The 20,228-nt window shown below is 49.8% G+C and overlaps 1 long non-coding RNA gene across 1 annotated transcript; it reads right to left on the reverse strand.

Moving 5' to 3' along the window:
• Positions 1 to 3,082: 3,082 nt before the first annotated feature.
• LOC133267463 (uncharacterized) lies at positions 3,083 to 4,325 on the reverse strand. Its single transcript, XR_009742770.1, has 2 exons — positions 4,094 to 4,325; positions 3,083 to 3,309 (listed from the first exon to the last, which is right to left on the reverse strand). It is a non-coding gene; the product is annotated as an uncharacterized LOC133267463 (long non-coding RNA).
• Positions 4,326 to 20,228: the final 15,903 nt, after the last annotated feature.

Below are 20,228 nucleotides of genomic sequence, written 5' to 3' on the forward strand. Positions count from 1 at the left end.
CCCCTTCAGATACTGGAAGGCTGCCATGAGGTCTAATAGGTAGGATGAACATTAGGGGATGTTTCTACAGTAAAAATAGTTTGCTCTGAATGAGCCTAAGTGAGAAGAGAGGGAAGTTTGTGGATACCAGGGACAGCAGAGCAGGCTGTCGATGATATCCCGAAGCCGCTTCCACCCATTCATTCCTGTATCCTCCTCATGTTCCAGACCAAGTACCTTGCAAGGCTACAAGGACCCCCCAACAAACCTGCCTTCCCTACTAAACGGTATTTTAACCTCGCTCACACTTCAGTCCTGCTGTGTGAATGCGTTGCACTGATGTGTTAAGGGAGGATACAGCTCGAGGTGGCTCATAAGGCAGTGGGAAGTTTTTCAAGACGATCCTTGCTGCCCTCTTTGCTGCAAGCAGATGGGTTTACATGATTACACTGTCAAAGCATCGTGGCCTCCTTCCTGCAGACCAGGAAGGGTCATTTTGCCTGTCAAACCATGCTGACACCAAAACACAGCCCAGGGGCATGTGTAGGGTGCAGGAAAGGACGATCCACAGACCGGCTCCTTGGGGAGCATCCTTATAAACACCAGGGACACCCACTCTGATAGCTCCATTTTCCAATGTTTTTCCAAGAAAAGAGATGACCCTGGTGGGGAATTGTTTCTAAGGACAACCTGTGTCCCTCCTTTAGCACAGTGCTTACAGGGACCAAACAGGAGCCTTTTGCATCACCCTTAGGAGCGTTTCTCAGCCTTAGAGCCCAGCAATTTGTCACCACTCAAGAGTTTAGATTTAGTCCCTGTGCTCGCCCCATGCTGATGCATTTGGATGTCGGAAACACATTAAAAATACAAATAGAGGCAGATCCTAGAGAAGCTGAATGTCATCCCTCTATGTCTTTATTTAAAATCAAATCCAGCTTCGTTTTAATGTCCTCCTTGGGCTGGGGCTTAGCGATGATTTTCACTTGTATAAATACACTTGCAATGTGTGTATGCATATTTATGCTGTTCCAACAGGAAATAGAAAGTCATCAATAAACCATATTATTTCTACAACTACAGCAATAACAGGAGCAGCAGCAGCAGGCCCCCAAAAAGACCATCTCTCTTGGGCTATGGCAGAGCACAGGTGCTGCATTTAGCCCTGTACGATATTAGCTCTGGGAGACAGAGCATCCAGCCTGAAATACCGGCCTGAAGAACAGGAACTGTAGCATCCTCGTAACCGATGGCATCCTTGTGCCATCATTCTCACAAAGCACGACACAGATGCTCCAGCCAGCCCCTAGGTCTGAGCTCCGTGTTTCAATCAGCCTGGCAAGCCCTGCCTGGGGAGCTGCAGAGAAGAGCAAACAGCACTGGAGAGGATAACCCCTGCTCTCTCCAGCTGAGCTGTGTGACAGCACTGGATTAACAAGCTTCCCCTCCTGCTTCGGTGGGTGGAGAATTGCAAGTACCCACACAGCTGATGCTCAGGCTGTTTCCTATCCAGGAAGGGGCACTGAGGTCATTCCAATGTTGACGTGGTGCAATACTTGCTCTTGGGTCTGATCTCTGGCAGGTGGCAAAGAGCACTGGCTGCTGGCTCCCTGCTACAGAAATAGCTGATGTGCACATGCTTGCTGTGCATTCAACCCCAAATTTCCAGGGAGGAGAGGAACAGGCTGGGTCACGCTGTCAGAGCAAGGATCAGCTTCTACATGGATCAGGATCTTCTGCAGTCTCCTCCTCATCATCTATACATTAAATGTTTCCCTACACTACATCGGTCAGTGCTGGCATGCAGAGCTGGGAACCAGATGGGCTCCTTGCCCTTAAGGTAGGTTTGGAGGTTGCTCCCCAGTACGGCTGAGAAAGAGGATTTGGGTGTCAAGAGCTCCTGAGACCCCAAGTCCCTCGCTGTACTGCAGATCACCTGGGTGATTTATTTGTCCAAATCACCTTTGGACATGTTGTATAGATGGAGCTGGGTTCCTTTGCCCAGGCTGATTGTGGCTGGTGTGAAGCATTCTGGATGCCTCATTGCCCCATCTCATGAGGGCAATGCTACAGTTTTTCCTTCACTCTTCCCTCCCATCCATCATTAGATTTAATGTGATACTGCATGGTAGAGAAATGCCCTTTTTGCTGTATGGAATGACAGAGTGCTTTGGGTTGGGAAAGCTCATCCAGTTCCAACCCTGTGCTACGGGCAGGGACCCCTTCCACTAGAGCAGCTTGCTCCAAGCCCCTGTGTCCACCCTGGCCTTGAACACCGCCAGGTATGGGGCAGCCACCACCTCTCTGGATAACCTGTGCCAGAGCCTCACCATCCTCATCATAAGAAATACATTTCCTCTATCTAGTCTGAATCTACCCTCTTTTATTTTAAACCCATTACCCCTTGCCATACCACCACAGCCCCATGGCATCTAGAAAAGAGGGACAGAGCCCAGCTCAGACTGAGGTCTTGGGAACAAAGACATTTTCTCCTGCCAATCTCTGCAGCCCCAGCAGGCCCTGATCTTCATTAGGACTCCAGCTTCTGGCATAATCGAGTTACAGCTTAATGTACTGAATGCAGGATACTGGACTCCAGTTCAAGTGGAATACATCGTAATGCATTAAGTATTTCTCTTCAGATAAATAACTGAAGAAGATGTGTTTCCATTATCTGTGCATGCCCTCATAGCAGAATGGCAGAAGGCCTAGCAGAGGATTACATTCTTTTTTAATCCAATAAACAAATGTATAATGATATCTTCTGGGAACCACCCTGCAGAAAAGAGCTCTGAAAGTCCAGTGCTGGTAAAAAAACACACCCAGAAAAAGACTCTTTTTTGTCCACGCTTCAAGGCAAGAAGAGAGCTTTATCCTCACTCTCCTCTGGGTTAAGCCCAGCAGCCCCACTGACACAGGAGACTCCATCTGGGTCCAAATGCCTTTGCTCCAAGGACAGAGCAGAAGGTCCCTGTTTGAGTTTGGTCTCCCACCAGCTCTGGGTCCATGGTTAGGATCATGAAGAGGCACCAGGGGTTGATTCCTTCTCCAGGAGAATTTAATTAAGCCTGCTGCTGAAATAACACAACTCTAAACGCTCTAAATATAGGTTGCGCTCTACGGAGGGAGAAGAGGCAGAGCGATCCTTTATTGAGATACAAAGCAGGGATTTCAGCTGCAGAGCCTCTTGAAGCAGCAATACATCCAGCTGCCAAAGGCATCTCTCAAACCAACTGCTTCTTGGTGGGAGAGAATAACAGTCACCTCTATCGTCTTCCTTGTGTCGTTATATTCATGAGCATCTGTCCCCTGTCTCTGCAGGGAAAGGCCTGGCTGGCCTCTGGAAGGAAGGGAAAACCCTCTTAGCGATGCTCACATGGGAAATTGTGTGATATTTCAATTCGAACCCCATGTTCTTGGGGGGTCCTGGAGAGCAGGAGTGCTCTTGGTCTGCCCTTTCCGTTTCATACAGGAGCTGCTGGTGAAACGGCTTTGAGGTGACGGCTCAGATCCTGCCTGCAAGGGAGGCTTGTGACCCCCACAGTGCTGCCTGCAAAGCACCTCCAGCTGAATGACAAAGGGAAGGGAATTGCCATCCTTGGGGGGGGGAGTTCCCACATGCTTTCAAAGACAAGAGCTGCCGAAGGTAAGAGCAGTGGCTCTCTCATCCCAGCGCAGCAGGGGCAGAGGGGTGACAGTACACTGCGGAGCAATGGACTCAGCTGGGTTTTTCTATGGCAAACCTGCTTTTTTCCTCCAAATTTGTCACCATAATGAAGTGACTCAACTCAACAGAAAACTAATTCATAGACATTCACCAGCATTAGTGAGAATTCTTAGCTGAGCACAGAGCATTCCCTCCTTGGGATGATGACTGGCCATCAAGCCCATCTCTATCAAACCAGGGTCCATATGTTCGATACACTCAGCAAAAATGTAAGCTATTTGGAGAAGTGCTCCAGGAATTTACAGCTCAGATTTACGGCTGTAATCAGGTTCCTGGTACCCAGCTGAGGGGAGCTGGGTCTCGAAGCTCTTCACTTGATTCACAAGCCCTATGACCAGAGCCATCACCCTCAGGTGCCAGCCAAGAGCTGAACCAAGCCAAAGCACTTACCTGAGGTTATCAGGAGAGTCCATGGCAGAACAGGAGCTTTTAACCATGTTAACCTATTGCAGAGATTTGTGTTTTTATGCAGCCAGCTTGCCTCTGAACACAGCTGCAGCCTTTGCTGATAGCTCATTTAGGAGCAGTAATTTTCCCAGTGAACAACAGACAGATGTATTTTCCTTGCTGTTACGGTCACACTTGTAGGTGACGGTAATAAAACAGCTGTAGTTGTGTCTCAGCTGGCTGAGAATTAGGAGAAAGTACCTGAAATGAAGCATTTCTGCCTCCTGTGCAAGCCTGCTAGAAAGATGCTCCAGGTAAGACACCAGCTCATTCCCAGAGCCTTTGCTGACAGACAGGCTGGCCCTTTCCAAAGCACTCCATGAACAAGAGAAACTCACTGCAGTGCTGAACTGGGAGCCAAGGCAGAGGACTGGGAGTCAGTATATGTACAGTATCTTCAGACCATTGTGCTGAAGCTAGAAAAACCAGTAGCATCATCAGCTTTAGAATCCTCTGACAGGGATGATGGCAGCAAGGATGAAACCTGGAGCTGTGTGATCTGGGTTGTGCTGGGATTAGTAAACTGGAACAGCAATAACCCATGGTATCAGAAAAGAAACTCCTTAACACACTGCTGAGATATTGAGAGATGGCAAAGCCAAGCTCCCCACTCCTTACAGCACATAGAGACATGTTCAAGATCCCTGTCTTTACCTCCCAGGCAATCTGGGTTGCAAATGCCTAAAAGTCCAGCTAACACCTGGGATGATGAATGTGGCTCACAGATGAACTCCTTGGCACCACCAGTAAAAGCAGAGCTTATCTGGGAGGGAAGCAAGCTTTCCCAGGGGAAGTCATGCTGAGAAACAGGTCCTCTGCCAACATAGGATCAATGCAGGCTGCCCTCAACCCAATCCAAAGGCAAGAGATGTTTACCTGACACACATTCTATACCCCAAAGGTAGTGCAACCGCTTCAGCTCAAAGGAGCAGCACAAAAAGCGATGTCTGGGGAAGAAGCTCTGGAGAGATTTTACACAGTCCTCCCCAAGGGAAGCTCCTGACGGCACTGAAGTTGTCTCATCTTTTCCCTCCCAAATAAACCCTGCAAAGGAATGAATCTGGGAAAGGAGCAGTTTCCCTCAAGGATGGAGTTGTTTACTCAGCACTTGTGTCCTCTCCATAGCTAGAAGTGGTACATGGAGTAGAGCTGCAGCCGTGCCCTGGCAGGGCAGGAGGAGCCACCTGGTTGGGCTTAGGGCTACCCTGGATTTTGTCCCCCATCACCACGGACAGGCCACCCTTTACAGTGCACCTTCATGACAGAAGTAGTTACAGACCAGCTGAAACAGTGACAGCTTTCAAAAGGGGGGAGGAAACCCTCCCCGTAATCCTCCAGCTAAGCTGTTGCATCCAACCATTTTAGCAAAGGCCATCTCCATGCCATCTGCTAGACTGCAGCTAAACCTGTGCCCCTAATGTGCTCCTTTATTTAGTCCTTGGGGAGGATTCAGGAGCTAGTAGAGGACTGAGAGGAGAAACATGCTTCTGGTACAAGCCTGCAGCCTTTCACCTTGCCCTGAATGGTGCTGAGCCTTTAAAAATAGATTTACCTGTGAAACCAAGCACAATCGGAGCAATGTCTCAGGCACAACAGACTCCTGTGGAAGGCAAAGGGCTCAATATCCCACTGCTTGTATAAACCCATTTGTTCTCCTTGGAAAACAAATGCAAAATGCTGCTGTTGCAGGAGCAGTTGAACCAGCAACAGGCTTGAAGGAGGCTCAGGCATCCCCATGTCGTGAGCTGTGGGGTTCTCAGCCCATCTCTCTGCAGGAGGGGCACACCCCAAACCCACTGTGAACACCTACATGACCTGGCCTCCTTGGGAAGAGCCCCAGCCTTGACCCAAGGCACACTCATCCCAGTTGACAACAGATATCCCTGTCTAGAGCAGGGGATAAGACCCTGCTGCTGAAGGCAATGCTTGCAGGCTCCGCTCCTGCTTGCTCGAGGGATGCAGGACTTCAACATCCCAGGGAGGGCACCACTGCAGACCAGGCAAGGAGGGGGGATTTTGGGGCTGCTGCTCCATTCTGGCACTAAGAGCAGAGAACAGATCTCAGCACGAGCACCCGAGCAGCGCATCAAGGGCCGGGCTGCAGAAGGCTTCCAAAAGCACAGCTGATGCAAGGCACCAGGCAGACGGCACCAGGCAGGCTCTGCCCGCACCATCTGCCTGCTCCCTGCCTCCCTGCGCCCAGCAACTTAGGCAGGAGAAACACCCATCTTCTGCCGACTGGCACCTTAGGGTGCCAAAAGCATGGCAAGAGGCAGCTGTGCACCGAGCAGAGCTGCCAACAGCTCATGCTTCTGGTCCAGCTGGGAGCACGGGGATCAGGAGAACCTCCCATCCTTCAGCCTTCACAGAGCTGATTTGTCAAAGGCAGTTACAAACCTCATCTGTCTTTACTGAGGGGGAAAAGAGGTCCAAGACACAGTGAATCGATCTGGGCATGGGAACATTGCTTTAATCATATCTGCAGAGGGAGCTGAAAGGCCACTAACGGTCAGCCCTGGTTCAGGCAGCTCCCTTACACTTGTAGAGCATGGTTGGCTCTTCCAGGAGCTGCAAAAGGTCATGTCCTAAAGCTAAAGCGATACCTAAAATAAAGATACCTAGAGTGATACAACCTAAAGTGGTATCAGTGGGTGGCTTTTCCAGCACATCAGACTGAGGAATTCCATTTTGTCTCACTCATTTCCATGCTGAATTCCCATAGAGCTGGGATCTGCATCACGTGGGACACAGAAGCTTGATATCCTGTAGGGATAACTGCATTTCCTCAAGGAGTTCAACCAACCAAACCCCTCCTGACCCCTATGCAGGGAGCTGGTCACCCCAGCCAGCATTAGCCTTATACCGAGTGTATTCCTGAAGTGCCCCTGGAGCCACTGGTTTAGTTTACAAGCCAGAAGCATCACTGTGGGATGCTTCATCCATCCCACTTGGCCCCACCTTGATCATCATCACCATCAGCACAAAATCCCCTCTACTTCACACCCACGGAGGGAGCTGTGCTCTGCCAAGGAGATGTAAGGCCCAAAGCCCCTGAGTTGCTTTAATTTCCTCCCCTGCTCCAGACCGGGCAGATTTGTGTCACATCGCAATCCAATTAAGTCAGTCAGCATCGCTAAACCCTCCAAGCCGAACTAATGGATGTCACCATCTCACTGAGCAGCCCATCAGCTCTCTCCTGTGGTTTCTCCACAGAGCCTTGCTCCATGGGGTAGCACAGGGCTGCCATCAAAGCCCGCCACCCGTTTTCCTCCTCTGCTCAGGAGAAGCACAGCCAAGGATGCGAGTCATCAATGGAAACGCAGTCACCGGGCCTGACCCCAGGACCCCTGACAAAGGAACGTTTGAAGTGGGTAATTAGCTTTGATTAAAAGCCTTTTGCTGTGGCAGAGGCTCCTGTAATTTGCCTGGAGGGGACAGAAAAAGAGCGGAAGGAGCAGATGTTTGGATTTGCTCCCCACAGGCGGGGTGGGATTTCATCCGCCTTTGACTGGCTTCTCCTCCTGGGTCCCAAGGCAACGGTGCTACAGCACTGCCTGCCTGCATCCTCTCCCCATCGCCCTGCAAAGGGCTGTGAGGAGAGGCAGTCTATTGCAAATGAAACTGAAAGAGGCACCGGTTACTGCGAGATGAATGTGAGATGAACGAGATAAATCTGTGAGCTCAGTGTGTTGGGCTGCATCAAAGCAGGTCAAGGGAGGGGATCCTGCCCCTCTGCTGCGCTCTGGGAGACCCCCCCCTGCAGTCCTGGTCCAGCTCTGGGGCAGCAGCACAAGAGCGATGTGGAGCTGCTGGATGGAGATGCTGCGAGGGCTGGAGCAGCTCTGCTCTGGAGCCAGGCTGAGAGAGCTGGGCTGGGGCAGCCTGGAGAAGAGAAGGCTCCTGAAGGGGAGACCTGAGAGCAGCTTCAGTGCATAAAGGGGCTGCAGGAAAGCTGGAGAGGGGCTTGGGACAAGGGATGTAGGGACAGGACAAGGGCAATGGCTGCACCCCCTCTGCCCGCCTGGCAGCAAGCGGGCACTGCTGCTCTGTGTCTCAATGTGAGATCGCTGCTGCCAAAGCCACTGTGAGGACACCAGGAAATACCCTGGGGGCCGCTCTCTGGGTGCCGTGGCCAGCGCGTCCTCCATGGCTCACCCATGGAGAATAAAGCCCTGAGGGGCTGAGACCACAGAAAGCATCTTTATTAAATGAGGAAAGAGAGCTCATGCCTTGTTTAAAGGAGCCTCTCCGCGCGGTAATTAAATGCAGCTCTAACCGCTAACAGGAAACGGAGGCGTGCCAGGCTTCTCCATTAAGAAATGCTGCCCAGAGGCTGAGGCTCCCTGTCAGTAAGCGGGCTGGGTGCAAACACCATCAGACATCCCCAGCAAGACTCCTTGGGATGAGGAGTGCCCAGGGTTTATTAACCCTGTGCTGTGCTCCTCTTGAAGAGGCACCAGCAGAAAGCTCTCCCTCCATGGGTAATCTCTGCCTCAGGGCACCCAGGAAAGACTTCAAACACCTGCCCTTGTTCAGCCTGGCTGCCGAGAAAACCTTCATTTACAGGTCCCTGTTCCCGTATTCCCCTGGGAAGCAGCCCTTGGGCACATCATGATGCTGCCTTTGTTTCACTCGCGTACACTTGGCCTAAAGAATCAGAATCTCCTTCTATCTTCTCCCTCATCATACTCATGCAAGGTTTATGGGACGCTGTAGCCCCCCTGCCTTCCGATTCTACCTGGTATTCCTGCCCAGCCTCCCAGCACCCTGATGAAAAGCAGGCAGGACTCTTTGCACAGGTCCATTTTATGCACCAAGGGTGACCAGTGACCTGGTCAAGGTATCCCTGTTACAATGCAAATATCCAGGCAAGGAGGTGAGTGTGAGGGAATCACTGATGGGAGAAAGAGACTCAAAGCAACACCTGGAAACAGCTGGCAGAGAGAGAGCCACTTGTGGGAACAACCCAATTTGATCCGGGGGCAAGTACCAGGGCATCAGGTCAAACCTGTGATCCATGGGGCCTGATCCTGCTCTCAGAGTCACCCAGGGACATGGCACTCACGCAGCAATGCTCCTCTTCCAGAGGAGTTTCAACCCCCAGCCCATGTGAGAGACTTGTTAAGGTGGAAGTGGTGTTTCTGTGCTTGAGAACCTTGAGGCTTTTCCCCCAGCACTTTATGGGATTGGTTTCTCCAGCCTCTGCAACATCCTGCGGCGAGGAGTTCCACCGGATAAGCACTTCTCGCATGAGGAACAGCCTCCTGTTGTTCATCTGAACTTACTTCTTGTGCTGGGAATGGACCCTGAACAACAGCTCCTTGTTCAGCTTCCCCCATACTCTGTCCCTTGCCCCTGCTCCTTTTCAATGCACACTTAGCATGGCAGAGCCAGAAAAGAGGGTCACAAAGCCCCGTGCCAACATCCCCCTTCTCAGAGCGAAATCCCATCCAGGACAATGCATTATTGATTAGGAAAGGGGAGAGGAGGTGATATTCAAACCACATGCCTTGCAGCACTCTCAAACCCACCCTCCGCTGCCAAGGTTTCCATATCCCAAAGGTTCCTGCTTCATCTCCGGCCGTTGCTTGCCCAGCAGCAGGTACAGTGGTGGAAAAGCAGCAGAAGGTCAAGAGCGGGGTTGTGCTGTGTGAGGCTGCTTGCTCTGGGTTGTTCATTCAGCGAGATGAAAGCTTAGCGAGGCTTTAGCAAAGCTCAGAAACCAATCTGCCCAGCTCCTGATGAAGAGTCACACATGCAGCAGTGTTAAAGGGTTATTTCAGCACTGGTGGCCAAGGGTAAACAGGAGTTTTCCAAACCGGAGTTTTCTAAACACGGATCCACATCAGTTAGGAAAGAATTCTCTCTCTTCTGCCCTGCCAGAAACTGGTTCCAATGAGCAGAGCACTGGAGGGCTCAGGAGCCACTGCTCCCAATGTCTCTCACCACAGGGATGAGCAAGGCTCTGCAAACCCACTGAGGTTTCATGCTCTGGCCCAGCACACACAAACTAAGGCTGTGGATGCAAAGGGAAAATTGTTTCCATGCTGATTCTTCGTCAAGCTTGCAGGACGTGGCAGCCCAGCAACACATCCAGAGTCAACTACTTGGAGGCACTAAGATGATGGTGTGGGGTTTAGGAGCCTGAGCTTGCAGAGCCTTCGTCCAGCCACCCACAGACCCCAGGTGGCTTCATTTCCTTCCCAGTTTTGTCTCTGAGCACTGGGGACAGGAGCAGGGGGATGCCTGCCACATGCCCAAGGCTCCCAGCTTGACTGGCATCTCATATAGAACCACGGACTGGTTTGTGTTGGAAGGGACCTTGAAGCTCATCCAGTTCCAGCCCCTTGCCATGAGCAAGGACATCTTCCACTGGAGCAGGTTGCTCCAAGCACCAGTGCACAGCAGAGGGGCAGGATCCCCTCCCTGAGCTACTGCTGCTCACGCTCTGGGGGTGCAGCCCAGCACATGGGGGGGGTTCTGGGCTTAAGCACACACTGAAGCTGGGTCATGGGGAGCTTCTCATCACCCAACACCCGCAAGTCCTCCTCAGGCAGCTCCATCCAGTCTCCCCAGGCTGTGGCTGTGCTGGGGATTGCCCCAACCCAGGTACAGGACTTTGCACTTGGTGCATCTCTTCTGTGTCCCCAGGCTATCGAGCCCTGGGGATAAGGGGAACTTCTTCCCCTTGGGCTATCATGTTCCTTGACACGGAGCATTTTGGGAAGAAAACAACCCTCAACAGTGCTTTTTAGCGTTTCATAGGCAGATAAATCTAGGTAGTTCAGCAGCGCTGGAGTGATTTATTGAAGCTTCACAACAGACATAGCACGGAAGTTATGTGAGTCATGGATGCCTGTATTTGCATATGTCCATAATAAAAGGGATTTTAAAAGAATCAAGACAATGTGATTGATGGTTGAAACGAATATTACCATGTTATCAAAAGGAAATATCTTCAGCAAGCCCGATCTGTTTCGGGAAAGCTGTGCTTCCTCTAAACCCCTCCCTGCAAACCTGAAAAGCTTTTTCTGACCAGCTCATTTGGCACCTTGCAAAGGCAAGTCCTTACAAGAACAGGGGAAATCTCATGCATGGACAGGTTTGGGCACACAGGACACCGCTCCTACCACAAAGCCCCATGTGCTTATCCTTAATCCACTCAAGCCATCTCACCCAGCATCCTTTGGCTGCATCCCTGACTCCTAGCACTGTCTCTCTGCAAGACAAGGAGGATGCAGGAGGTGCTGGGCTCGCCAGGCTGCTGGGTTTTCCACACAGCAGATGTCTGTGCTGTATGGATGAGGTCTGGAAAAATAACCCATGGCTGGATGGATCTCCAGAGAAACTCCTCCCTCAGCGCTTCATTATGGAACTGATAAATAAAGTAATTGTTGCACAATTAGGGTTCCCATCTCCTCCAACTCCTTAATCACACCAAGATTAATTATCGGCGCCGTTATTGCTTTTGCTTTATGGTTTTTGGGTGTTTGTCTGCTCTTTTGGAGCTGCTTTGAGATGCGAAAAGCCTTTGAAGCAGCTTAAATGCGAAGATCCAGGCGGCAGCTTTGTTAAAGTTGCTTCTGCTTCAAAGTCAGCTTCATTTTCTCATCGGGGCTGGATGCTCTGAAGTCATTTAATTGCAATTTAATCTTCCTGCTTTCTCCTCTAATATATTGCGGTGCGGTTCACGGGGTTATATTTGCCAATTCATTACCAGCCTCGCTGCTATTTGACATTTCGCTTTAGGGAAATGCAGGTAAGCGATCTTTAATATTTGGAGGATTCCTGAATAAGATTTAGGGGCTGTGGGCTGGGAATTCTGATTTGCTTTTAATTTCAGTGTTCGCTTCAGGGCAACTTTGGGGCATTTTCCTTGAAGTTTCGGACCATGTTGAAACTTGGGAGGAGGGAGAAATCAATGGGAAACAGCAGCAACATTTGGAAGAGGAGAAACACGTAGATCCCTCTTGCATCTTGAGCACACATGGATTAAAATCCCAGAGTTTCCCAGATCAAAATCCCAAGCCTTTTTCTCCTGGATCTGATTTTTTTTCCTCATTAAGCACATCGGGCTTTGCCTGTGCTTTGCTGTAGGAGTTCCTCCTCCAGCTGGTTTTGCTGCTATCATCACACCCAGTAGACAGGGAAGGCATGTGAAAGAGCCTGCCCACACATGGCACACCACATCCCTTTGTTAACACGAATCACGTCCCTGAAAGCCTTGGCAAAGGCTGGGATGCGGCTCCCACCATTTGGCTTTTATTCCAAGAGCGATGTAATGCTTGCCACGAGTGGAGCTGAGGGATGGGTAACTGCCTTTTGATGGTGGCTCACCCCTCTCAGCATAACGACTCTGAAATGAACTCCAGTCTTTTCCTGGGTTCACTTTACTGTTTTGCCTTGAGCTCACTCCTTCACCTCTTTTCACCTTGTTATTAAGGAAATCATAAAGATCCAAAATGCACATATATGCAAGTAACCACAAAAACAGACTTTTAAAGACACTTAAAGCAAAAACCACCTAAAACCACTTGGGACTTTCTTTTTAATACCCAGACCTCCTAGCTCTCCAGGCTCAGCACTCTGTGCAGAAAGCCTACATCCTGCACAGACAAATTCCATCAGATCCCAAAGGAAAAGAGTGATAAAATGGAATTTGCTGGTGTGACACTTGGCATGGGCTTCAGCTCCATTTCATGCCTCATTCTCCCTTTGGATAGCGCAGAGCGCATCGCAGAGAGCTGTCGGGGCATGAGTTATTGCACACATGCAGCAACTCATATTAAGTGATCATTATGAGAAATGCAGAGTCAAATATGCAGAAGTATGGAAAGACCCGGAATTAAGGCTGCTTTTACCTCCCTAATTAGGCCCCTGGTGAGTGTGCATCGAGTCCCAGCATTAATCACCCCCCTGCACCCTCCAGACTTCATTGCTTTTGCAGCGTTTTTGTACATTACAAACTATTTCTTCTCCTGTTAAGCTTTTGCAAAGCACACGTCCCCTTCCCACACAGGAATACCTGCAAGTGCCCCTTGAACTACAGGAAGAAGGTCTGGGAGATACCCATGTGCATCTCTGGGCAGGAGGCAGCCACTAAATGCCATCAGCACAACTGGCACCTGCGAGAGTGTTTTGTCTGGCAGGAGGGCTGCTGCCTTTATTTGTTCCAGAGCTGCCTCCACATAAAGGATGTTTAATTTTGCTCTCTTCTCACATGGCAGCATAGAGCAGAAGCTCCCCATATACACCAGCTGTGCCCAGATAGTGCTATGCAGCTCAGCACACCGGAGCCGGCACCCGACTCCCATCAAGTTCCTGTTGGGGTGACCTGTGCCTCTGCCAGTGCTTTTTGGACTCGCGGATCCCAGACATCCCAATAAGGGTCCATTGAATAGAAGCAAACTTCCCAGTGTCCTGGTTTTTCTTGCTGGCTAAGACTTACCCTGCTTAAGCCAAAGGGACAAGAAAGGCAACTATCGTGACTTTTCTTCTTGAGGAGCTCTCAGCAGTGGGAATTTGCCTTTGGGCAGCCTTGCAATGAGGTTTATTTGTTTATCAGCCTGAGGAATGAAAGGCAGAGCTTTTCATTAGGACAGTTCAAGTCTTCCATGCAAATCCAGCCACACAGCAAAAGCAGGTTATGCTAAACTGGGCACGCTGATTGTGGATATAAGGCCGGCAGGGAGTATTGTCTAGTGGTTAGGCTGAGGGATCCGGGTCCTTTCATCAAGTCCATTCACAACACTTATTAAAGGAGACTTGTAACCAGACATCTCCTCTCTGCTTTAGTTTAAAGCAATATAATGCTTTTTCTCCTTATTCATCAAGCGGTAGAATTAACCGATGGCTGCAAAGCACTCTAAGAGCTACAAAGAAAGGTAGTTTTAAGAGTGGGCAGCTAGTGAGGTTTATAACTCAATCAAACACAGCCAAGAGGTGACATACCACAAGGAGAGCTCAGATCCTGCTGTCTCTGAGTGGTCACCATAAGCTGCCCATCCTGGGGATGAGATGGACATGGAGGGATGGAGGGCAGCAAAAGCATCAGCTCTCACCAGAGGGGTACTTGGGCACCGTCAGTGATGCCAAACCACACCAGAGGGAGAAACCAGGAATATGTCTGCAGAAAGAAAAGGCCACATCAAGGCTAACGAATCATTTCTAACCATAAAACTGGGCTTTGCAATGGCTTTGGTTCCCCACATACCCCCCCTCCTTAATAATAGTATACATTTCTAGCCAGATGCATTGGATTATTGCCTCCGAAATGAAGCTTAACCTAATAATACTGTCAAAAGTGGAAACACTGTTTAGTCATTAATGGAATTCTAATAGCAAAGTCATTAATTGAAACCCAATAATGCTTTTCCATCCCAGTGACTTACTGCAGTTGTGCTGAGGAGGCCCAGACTTGCATCTGCATCTCCTTTCCACCTTCAGCAGTGACCAGGACTTGTACCTTTTATCACTGTATGCCTTTGTATCAGGAGATTTTCTGCTTGTTATTCACTCTTAGGAAATTTAGCAAGTCTATACAGGCTCTTTAAAGCTAATGTTGCATGAAATGCAGGGATAAACCAAAGCAGACAGCTTCATATGTACAAACATACTATCAAAACGCTCCCATCACCTAGGCTCTTCCAACTGGTTTTATTATGTAAAATGATTCAGTCTGGAGCAAAGCCACCACTGCCAATGCAGCAGTGCCAAGCAGGTATTTAATTCCTTATTTAAATATGGAATTTCAATGAAATCACACTGCATCCAAACAGATTTCTCACTAGTTGCCACCTGGTTCCCAGGTCGAGGAAGTGATGGAAATTCCCATTTTTTATTACAAGAAGGATTCATTTACTCCAGGGTGTTCCCACCAACAGGAATTAGTGCCAAGAGACCTGTGTATGGATTAACCCATGAGGAACAACCCTCTTCATACCTGTATCACCCATGGAGAGAGGCCATTAGCCCAGGTGCAGACACAAGATCAAAGCTATATTACTGTTAATTCATCTCCATATGGAAGAGATGTCCAATGACACATTCAGCATTAAAAAGCCAAGGTGTGTGCTACCCCAGCCCCTCTCCTTTAATCTTTGATGTCACAAATCAAAGCCAAATTTGACAAAGGGGTAAAGCTCCCCCGAACTGTTAACGCCTTACAGCTTGCTTCAGAAAAGACGTGGGCACTAAAGGAACAGATTCAGTGTCACCCCCCAAGAAATGTAGACGCTCATGATTCATTCCATATGGAAAAGTCATCTTGGTCCATAGACGTGTTCCGTGCAGCCTAACACGTTGCATAAACCCCGTAGCATACCTCATCCCTCTGTAAATTTTATTGCCTAAGGCATTGCAAACCAGGCCTGCTCGCCCAATATTTGCAGTGTGCTGTGTAACAAAGTATGCCCCAAATCTGCTTAAAAGGCTGTGAAACCTTTCAAGTATGCACACATAACATTAACATGCCTTAGCACCCTGGGAAGCAGCTCCATCAGCTCCCTTGAAGACTAAACTGATGTCTCGAAATACCAGGGGAATTTCCTTGCAGCTTTGCGCCCAGGCTTGTTTTGGCTGAGGAAGTGTCAGAGATTGTCATGTCCTTGTCTTTATAGATTAGATGCTTTTGATCGCCTCTGCTTTCATAAACTGTTTCCTGAGCTGCCAGCAGAGAGAGATCTCAGAGGCCCCGGGGATTGCGATTAAATTAGAGGAGGTTGTTATCATCTCAGAGCCTGGAGCCTTTCCGACCCCCTGGGTCCTGCTGGAGCCCCCCGTGACCCTGTAACTCACACTGTGAGCAGAGGATCTGCTGCAAGTCAGCTCCTTCCCATCCTTCTCCACCCTTTTTGGCTGAAGATACTAAAGGAATGAAGCCTCCCTGTGCAATAAAGTCACACCACAGAGGGATTGCCCACTGGACAAGAGCAGGGATCCTTCCAGGCCAGCACCATTCCCAGCAGTAGGAAGGAGGTGGTCCCTAAGGAGGACATCACCCTAACCCATCACCAACACCCAGATTGCACAGGACAAGCCTGAAGAGTGACAGAGGCTGCTCTGCTTTGATTCTTGCCCCCTTTGTCCCCATCGAGGTGGTAGGTGTCAGAGCAGCAGCTCTGCACTGATGCTGAGCAGTGAGGCAGCAAATCAAAGGAGGAGCAGATCTAGACCAGGCTCTTGAAAACTGGAACAGGGGAAGTTCAGGTTGGACACAAGGCAGAAGTTCTTCCCTGTGAGGGTGCTGAGGCGCTGGCACAGGGTGCCCAGAGAAGCTGTGGCTGCCCCATCCCTGGCAGTGTTCAAGGCCAGGTTGGACACAGGGGCTTGGAGCAAGCTGCTCCAGTGGAAGGTGTCCTTGCCCGTGGCAGGGGTTGGAGCTGGAGGAGCTTTAATGTCCTTTCCAACCCAAACCATTCCATGATTCAGTGACCCCCAGGAGGTGGGAGGGCTCCTGGGCACCCCATAGTGAGCTGCACATCTGCCTTAGGGAAAGCTTTTTCTGTGCTTTTAATTCAAGTTGGCTGCAAAATATTGTCCTAAATCTCACCTTGTTACTGACACACAAAACCCAACCTTCCCCACCCTGTATTTAAGTGCTGTTGTTAAGGTGCTGTTATTAAGGCTCCATTACTTTTACAAAATGCATGACAGAGCATCCTGTGGTACCCTGTGAAGTCCTATAAATAATTAACTTCAACTAGACTTGTCAAAATAAAGGAGCAGAGTAGAGCCTGCTCTGTGGTGCCTTTGATTTTTGTTTGCATGTGTTGTGCCTTTTACTTTCTTATCTGCTAAACTGCATTAACACGGGGATCAGAAGAAGGAGGCCCTGCCACCAGCCTCGCTATTGTCACACGGGGATGGTCTGCCCCATGTCCTGCCTGCCCAGGAGGTTTGGTGTCTGCTGGAACGCTCACTCTTGGAGGGAATTTGGTGCCCAGGTTCCCCTTCCCAGCAGCATCACACCAGGGAAGGAAGCAGAGCTCCTTCAGGAAGGCACACGGCTCCTCCCCGGCCACTTCTGAATTATTCATTGGGAATTAGGCAAATCCAGGCTTCTCTGCATGAATTACCCCCAGAGCAGTGGAGATCCTGCTTTTCCCCAACATCAATTGGTTCATTTACACATCGTCCAGCAATAGAAATTAACACAGCAAGGCTGGGCAAGGACTTCACCCAAACCTGCACCAGGACCACGCTCTGTGCATTGCCTATGAATTCAGACCAGCAATATATACCTGTGGGGCACCAAATAGAGAGGACAAAGGGGGCAATACCAGAGCTGCACCCCTAAAACACCATCTGGGTACAGAAATAAATGAGGGAGACAGAGCACTCCTGCTTAGGGCTGTGGCTTCCCCTCTGCCTGGCTCTGCAGCAGCCTGTGCTGGTGTGCATTCAGATGCTCCATGAACGTGAGTCTCCCACCTGGTCTCAAGCAATGCTGTGCTCATGTGCAAACAGATTATCTTGGTCTCTGCTGCTGTAGAAGTTACCAGCCCCAACTTGCCTCTGCAACACATCCCTTTCTCCCCATCACTCTCACCCCATCTGTATGCATGGGGGCACCCTAAACCATCACACCCATGTTTTAGGTACCTCCATAACCCATAGGACATCCCCAAGCCAGAGAAATTGTACATCTTCCTCTGATCCATTCATCACCCCCAGTCATACCTGTATAGCCTGGGATTAAGCTCAAAGCCACTACAGTTCCCAGACTGCTTCCTTAATGGGATTAATTTGAGCAGCTCAATGCCACCTCCACCCATCACATTCTGACTCCTGTCTCCTTGCTCTGCAAGGAGTTCACACAAAATGGTCTCAACAACCCTTGAATCCATCTTAGCTGGAGAAAACTGCAGTAAAGAGAGAAGTTTGAAGTGGGGAATGAACTGGAGTATCCAGAAAAGGGGTTTTATCTGCTTAATGGCAGAAATAGACTTTCAATACCCAGCAGGAGAGCAAAGGATTCTCACTGCTAACAAAGCTATTAAAGAGAAATCAGCTTTGCCAAGACATGAGCAAGAGGTCTGGGTTCCCTTTCCAATGCTGCAGCGAGCCATTCAATTCCTTCAGTATGGTGGGGCAATTCCTCAAGCTCCCTGGAGGTGTTCTTCATCTCCTCCTAGAAGATAGAGCTATTGAACCATGTTCTCCTCATGAACAATTCACAACCTGATGCACCATTGCCCTCCTCTGTCACCGTCTGGACCCAGGGAGCATGAATTCCTGTTCTCATCACCTAGGAGCTTTCATCCATTTTACACTGGGATGGATGCTAATACACAGTGCAGGGCAATGTGACACAGGTTTTAGGTGGGAGATGTTGGTGCAAAAGATGCCAGATCCCCAAAGAAGCTCTCATGTGCGTTCCCCACACTGTACCCAGGAAGGAGAAGGCTCTGCTGAAAAGAACAGCATTGTCTGTACATGCAAATGGAAATCTCTGCATGCAAAACCTTCTCTCTGCCCCCAGATTGGCATCTGGCTCCGTGGATTGTGAATCCTGATAAAGAACCTTTATCCATGGGTCTGCGGATCCTTTCTACCCTGCAAAGTGGCAGACAGCTCTTGTTTAGGGCTGCCAAGTGTAATACCTGCTGCTGCTATTGCTGACTGATAAATCCAACACAGAGCTGAACACGAGGGATGTCCTTGGGAAAGGAAAGCGGCCTGCGGGTCATTGACTGGCAGAGGGCATTAAGAAGAGCATCCAACTGGAAACGGTAGCACCACTGGCTCCTATAGGGTCTTGTGCACTGTCCTGAAGGACAAAGAAAAAGGGGAATTTCTTAGATGGAAGGAGCTGCAGGATTTGTGATAGCAGCATCCCATGGACAGGGCTGCAGCGGGGGGCATCAGAAGGACCTCAGGAAAGTCAAGGCACTGCTGGTGGGCAACCCCTGAGCTGCTTAAAATAATCCCCTCCTCTTACAGGGCTCAGTGCTGAAAGGAAGATCCTAAACCTTCATAGGAACAGGATTTAAAGGAAAATGACTACAACGCCTTCAGGTGACCTGAGTCAGCTCCAAGAAGCTGGATGGGCAGAAGGGAAGGGTGAAGAGCAGGGATGTAGCCCATGAGAGCAGGCATACAAAGAGGAGATTCAGACTAAGGGATTCGAAGTGATTCACCATAGTCAGGCAGCCTGAAGCACTTCAGTAAGCGTGTGAGCTGTCAGAGATGCTGGAATTCCAGCCGCTCTCACCCATCTCATGCTCCAGCCTTTGCTCACGTCTGATTTTGAGGTGAAACAGCGGCTCCATCCCAGACATAAAGAAATCTGCTCGAAACAAGTGAATTTTCCCTGCAATGGGTAATGCAGAGGGGCCCCACCTCCTGCTCCAAGCAGAAGATGAGCTCCGCTCGGGAGATGAACTGTGCTCTGAACGCCAGGCAGGTTGTTACATGTTATTACCATTAATTATCCCACCTCCCCTGTGCGGGCACCTCCATCAGTAATCATCACGTATCAGCCAAAGGGCCACCCTTGCTTTTCTCTGCCTCTAATTCCATAATTGGAGGGGAGGAAAGAGGGACGAAAAATCAGTGCTGAAGTGTAAATTGCTACACTAATCTTCCTGCACTAATTGCATGTTTATTTGGAAGGGAGGGAAGGACGGTGGGCAGCCCCTGGGTCGTTACTCTCCATCACTCCATCAGTGCAAGCAGCTCCTATGAGGTTAGCGGGGAGATGTGGCTGAGCCCCTGTTGCCTTCCGAGCAGAGTGAGCGCTCGCAGGTTGTGCTGCTCACCCCACATACCCTCAGCTCCACCCCTCTCATTGCACAGGCACATGGGAATGGGAATAAGGGTCTGCTTGTGTAGGAGCAGGTCAGGGACTGCAAGGAGTCCCCCTTGGCCAGACCCACACAGACACAGTCCCATACACCAGGGAGAGTGAGGGAAAAGCAGAATGAAGCACAAAGAAAAGCCCCTTTGTGCCAGTGCACTGGAGGAAAGGTTTGAATACACCAGCTCTATCAAAAGCTCCTTTTAGGATCCATCTCACTTAGCTGCCTGTTGTTTTTCAGTCCATTCACATCGCTCTCCTCCGAGCATCTCCCAGCTA

Source organism: Pezoporus flaviventris, unplaced genomic scaffold, assembly GCF_033815535.1.
Source record: "Pezoporus flaviventris isolate CSIRO_AGI_PZ_B2104156 unplaced genomic scaffold, CSIRO_AGI_Pfla_v1 ptg000008l, whole genome shotgun sequence".
NCBI lineage: Eukaryota > Metazoa > Chordata > Aves > Psittaciformes > Psittacidae > Pezoporus > Pezoporus flaviventris.